We start from the raw sequence: 5,550 nt of genomic DNA on the forward strand, positions 1-5,550 counted from the left end.
GTCCTACAGGCCAGCCGAGCCTTGTGCCAGCTCGGGCAGGCTGCAGGGCTCGGCTTCAGCCTCATAAATGTCATGCGTGGCCGGTGAGAGACCCTCTGATGGCTGCCACCTCTGAACATGTGAGTTGCTCCTCCAACTAGAACAGCCGCTGCTCAAGGGCAGGGTCCCGTCACACGTGGACTGCGGTCGTCGGCCCGGCCCAGGGGTCAGCCCTCCACCCCACTCTGGGGGGCCCGGTCTAACAGGACAGCTCTGGCCTTGCCCCTCTCTCTCCTGCAGCCTCCAGCCCCTCTCCAATGCCTGCCTGGGTGGGATCTCATGGCCTGGATCCCAGGACACCCCCTGGTCTAGGTGCAGCCCACCTCCCACCAGCTTCCGGAGGAAGGTCCGCGGGAGCACGCGCCTCCAGTCCTCGCGGGCCGGGCAGAAACGTCTGCCAGGCGACTGGCTGGTTGTGACGCTCTCACAGAGCGTCGAAGGCTCTGCTCATCCAAACTGAGGGCCTCTAGTGTTACCTGGCGCTGTTGCTCCGATTATTCACTGTGATCCGTGTGGATTTCCTTCCATTTCCTTCCATTACCTGTCTTTCTGTCTACCACACTTTTTCTTTCCTCTTTTTTTCCAGTGAAATGACCTAGTTTTTATAATGCTGAACATTCTCCCTCTATTGGCTTGAAACCTTTCAATCCTGTTTCTACCGTGAACGTTTTAACGTGTCCAACTGACTCAGAAAGTCTAGAGGAAACCAGCTGCCCTCCCACTCTTCCCTAACAGTTCAAAGATCTTCATGTTGACTCCCATGACCCTCTCCCTCATCTCCACTGACCGTTTGTCAGCATTTTAGTTTCTAACCCTCCTCAAGTCAGTAACGACTCCAGTTTTACACGCTGGCCACGATTCAGCTCGACCACAAGTTTTTGCTGTCTCTGACCTGGGTTTAGTTTCCTTCTTCCTCAAGTCCGTGAAGAGTCTGTGAGTGAATGAACTTGGGTTTCTATTTCTGTGAAAATGCTTATATATTTTAAAAGTTAATTTATTTTTAACTGGAGGATAGTTGCTTTACAATGTTGTGTTGGTTTCTGCCGTACACCAACACGAATCGGCCGCAGGCATACACACGTCCCCCCTCTCCTGAACCTCGTTCCCACCCAGTACCTGTGTTCTGTTCTCGCGATAGAATGATATGCTGGTCTTATCGTCCTCGTGAAGATTTTCTTCCACCGTGGTCTGACCTCCCTATTACTATGTAGACACTTGCTGGGCTTCACTGTTGAGCCTTGGGAGCAATCTCTGTTTTCCTCTCAAGCTGCTTTTAAGATGCGCCCGAGCCCTCTGGGAACTCCACCAGAGCCGGCCTGGGTCCTCCTCGCGCCCTCCCCTCTGCACCACCTCTCTGGATCTCTGTGCTAAGTCTACGTAACTTCTTCAGATCTCTTTTCTGGCTCATGCGTAATTCTCTCCTGGGATGTGTCTATTTTGCCGGTTAACATCTCTGTTGGGTTTTATATGCAACGGCTAGAGTTTTTATCGTAGAGATTGTATGTGGTCCTTAAAAAAAACCAGCTTCTTTAAATGTACTGTATCCTATTCTGTTCTTGATTTCTAATCTTTCTTTAACCCTCCAATCACCTTAAACATTATATTAAGATCTCTATCATCTGAAGTTGTAAAATGTTGGAAATCCTCCTGTTTTGTTGTGACACCTGATTCTTGCTTATGATTTCTATATGTTTAATAATTTATTGGCACGGGCTCGTAATTTGTAGAAATTGTAGGATTCCAGGTGGCCTGAGCTGTGCAAGGGTCATTCTACAAACTTTTTGCTTTTCTTTCTGCAAGTGGCTCCAGGAGTATCACCAGCCTGGTGCTGGCTTGGGGATTCCTAAAACACGTAGGGATTATAATACAGACCTCAAACTCAAGATGTTTTGATCGCTCACAGGAGACTTCCCCCAGCACCTGAGTGCAGGATAGTGATAAACTTCTTCATCATTTCTCTGGCTCCATGGGGGAGATTTTCTCATGTCTGTTTTTTCCCGTTTTACCAGTTAATAGCCCTTTAATGGGGATTTCTATTTCAATTCTATATGTTTTTAAAAGAATCCCAAGTTATATTATTGTTGGGCCTGTTTCAGAGCCCAGTAAATATCCCCGGGGCTTTCCTGATGGCTCATGGGTAAAGAATCTGCCTGCAATGCAGGAGACACAGGAGATGTGGGTTCAATCTCTGGGTAAGGAAGGTCCCCTAGAGTAGGAACTGCCAATGAAGGTCCCTACAAGTCAAAGCTATGGCTTTTCCAGTAGTCATGTACAGATGTGAAAGTTGGATCATAAAGAAATCTGAGCACTGAAGATACTGATGCTTTTGAACTGTGGTGCTGGAGAAGACTCTCAAGAGTTCCTTGGACAGGAAGGCAATCAAACAAGTCAATCCTGAAGGAAATCAACCCTGAATATTCATTGGAAGGTCTGATGCTGAAGCTCCAATATTTTGGCCACCTGATGTGAAGAACTGAGTCACTGGAAAAGACCCTGATGCTGGGAAAGACTGAAAGCAGGAGAAGGGGATGACAGAGGATGAGATGGTTGGATGGTGTCACCGATTTGATGGACATGAGTTTGAGCAAGTTGGGAGTTGGTGATGGACAGGGAAGCCTGGTGTGCTGCAGTCCATGGGGTCACAAAGAGTCAGTCAGACACTACTAAGCAACTGAACTGAACTGACTGAGGAAATGGCAACGCAACGCCAGTATCCTTGCCTGGAAAAATTCCATGGACAGAGTAACCTGGCAGGCTATGGTCCATGGGGTCTCAAAGAGTCGGATGCGACTGAGCAACACACACACACACACCCCCCTTCACCAGAGCTGCCAGGACACTAGCAGCCTCCTCTGGTTTTAGGTTCCCTCTTTGATTCTGTGTCTTGTTATTTCATTTCTTTCTCATTTGTTCAGTTATATTTAACATCTTTGTTGTATTTCACATAGCACTTCTAAATGATCGCACTTAAGAGTGGTTCTATTGTGCACTAGCTTAATCTACCACGTCACACTGGAAATCTACTCCATTGCCTTCTGGCTTCCCATCAAGTTGAGAACTCGATGCATCTTCATTCCCAGACTTGTTTAGTGACTGTTTGGTCGCTTTGGAAGCTTTATCCCCAGTGTTCTGGAATTATACGAATGTGCCAGTTAGGACTTTTCCCATTCACCACCCTGGAACCTTGTGATCATCAATTCTGGAAACATTTCTCATTTCTTTGATACATTTCTGCCCTTTGTTTTCCCTCTCTTTAGATTGCCTAGATGTCAGATAATCTATTTCCTGGGAGTCTTTGTCAACGCTTTTTTTCCTTCTAATGTTGTGTTTTTAATTTCTAAGAATTATTTCCTCTTCTGACTTTTATAGCATCCTGTTTTATTTCATTGACAAAATCCTGACTCTTATTTCTCTGAGGCTATTCTCTATGTGTTTTGAGGGTTTTTCTGTTTGCAGTTATCAGCTGTTTCCTCTGATATATCTTTGTCTTTGCTTGTTCTGGCCTCTACCCTTCGTGTTGGGAAACAGGCAGTGATCCTTGCTGTCCATCCCTATTTTTAAATGAGTCATCAGGGAATTCTTTGTGATGATGGAACAGGCCTGTACTTTGACTGCTGTGGTGGTTACGTGAAGCTACATACACAAGCATCCGGGACATGTCAACTTCCTGGTTTTGTCCGGGTTACGTACGGTGTGACCGCCGGGGCAACCTGGGTGAAGGTGCAGGGCGCCTCTCTGGACCATTTTTTGCAACTTCTTAGGAATCTACCTTTATTTCAAAATAAAAAAATTGGAAAGCTGAGGCAATAAAAAGATGATGGAAGCTTTGTGCACACAAGCAAGCCTCTGGACTCACACTGAGCGTATTAGCTGAAGCATCCAGCTTCTGCTTTGAGGGCCTGCCAAACGCTAGCAACCACAGGTCTGTCTCTGACACCGTTTCTTCTTCCAGAGGGGAGTCCTCCAATCCCGGGCCCTGCCTGGACTCAGGCTCCGGGATTTCCCCTCAACTGGACAGACTTCCCTGAATCCCCTCTCAGGGTTTGGCTGCCCACTTTGCTCCACCTGAGGTGCCTCGTCCAGAGTGTCTGGTTTGAGGATTTCTCCAGAGCGTCAGCCTCTGCTCTTGTGGGCAGAGGAGATAAGTATTCTCTGGTTGGTACAAGCAGACAGGTAACTCAGGGAACTGCATTTCCTCCCACGGAGACTCTCAGCGAATCGCCCCATCTTCAGGCCCAGACGGAGTCCCGGCACTGAGGGACCCCAGGCTTCCATACCGCTCTCCCGGGCAGGTCGCTGCGGCACCAACACCAGCTCCTGCTCTGCCGCCTTCCACTGACCACGTTCCACAGCTCAAAGCCTCCTGTCTATTGTCTTCTCTCCTATTCTTGGTCCTCGTGGGTTTAGACATTTTAAAAATTCCTTTACTGTCATTTCAGAAGGGTTTCTGGAGGAAGTGGAAATAAATGAATGTGTTCAATCACCCGTGTGAACCCAAGCACCCTACGTCAACCAGAGCTCCTGAACTTGAACTCTGTGAAGTATTTACACACAACCACAGCCCTAAAGGGCCTTCCTGGTGGTTCAGATGGTAAACAGTCTGCCTGCAATGGGGGAGGCCCAGGGTTGATCCCTGGGCTGAGAAGATCTCTTGGAGAAGGGAATGGCTACTCACTCCAGTATTATTGCCTGGAGAATTTCATGGACAGAAGAGCCTGGCAAGCTACAGTCCATGGGGTCTCAAAGAGTCGGACACAACTGAGTGACTAACACTTTCACGTTTATAGTCCTAAAGAAATGAACCCTGAATATTCATTGGAAGGACTGATGCTGAAGTTGAAGCTCCAATACTTTGGCCACCTGATGCAAAGAACTGACTCATTGGAAAGGACCCTGATGCTAGAAAAGATTGAGGGCAGGAGGAGAAGAGGGTGACAGAGGATGAGATGGTTAGATGGCATCACCGACTCAACGGACACGAGGTTGAGCAAACTCTGGGAGAGAGTGAAGGACAGGGAGACCCGGCGTGCTGCAGTTCGTGGGGTCACAGAGTCGGACACGCCTTAGCGACTGAACGACGACAACAACAACGGGACATGTGTGCAGATGGGAGAGATGCTAACATGTCAGCAAAAACAAGAAATCACCAACTCAAATGAGAAATCTTCGGTTTCGACACTCAGCTACAAGTACGCGCACACAATCTGCTAGACATCAGGCGTCTGACGGGCTCTTCCAGTAATGGCAACTCCAAGATTTGAGATGGGGGACAGGAAGAGAAGCACAACTCCACTCCAAACTCCGTCAATGCTCTGAAAGGGCCACCTGTCTGCTCCTACAAATGGCTTTTGTTTCAAAGGTCAAAGAAACTTTAAATTCCATAGATGGCTGTGATTTCCAATCAGGACTGATACAGGACAAAGCTGGGCTCTGGGAGGGAGGGACCTGCAGTCATTGTCAGGCAACAGGCACGGGGAAAAAACACTTCACACACTTACAAAATGAGACCAG

This window comes from Bison bison, unplaced genomic scaffold (genome assembly GCF_000754665.1).
Source record: "Bison bison bison isolate TAMUID 2011002044 unplaced genomic scaffold, Bison_UMD1.0 scf7180017864371, whole genome shotgun sequence".
NCBI lineage: Eukaryota > Metazoa > Chordata > Mammalia > Artiodactyla > Bovidae > Bison > Bison bison.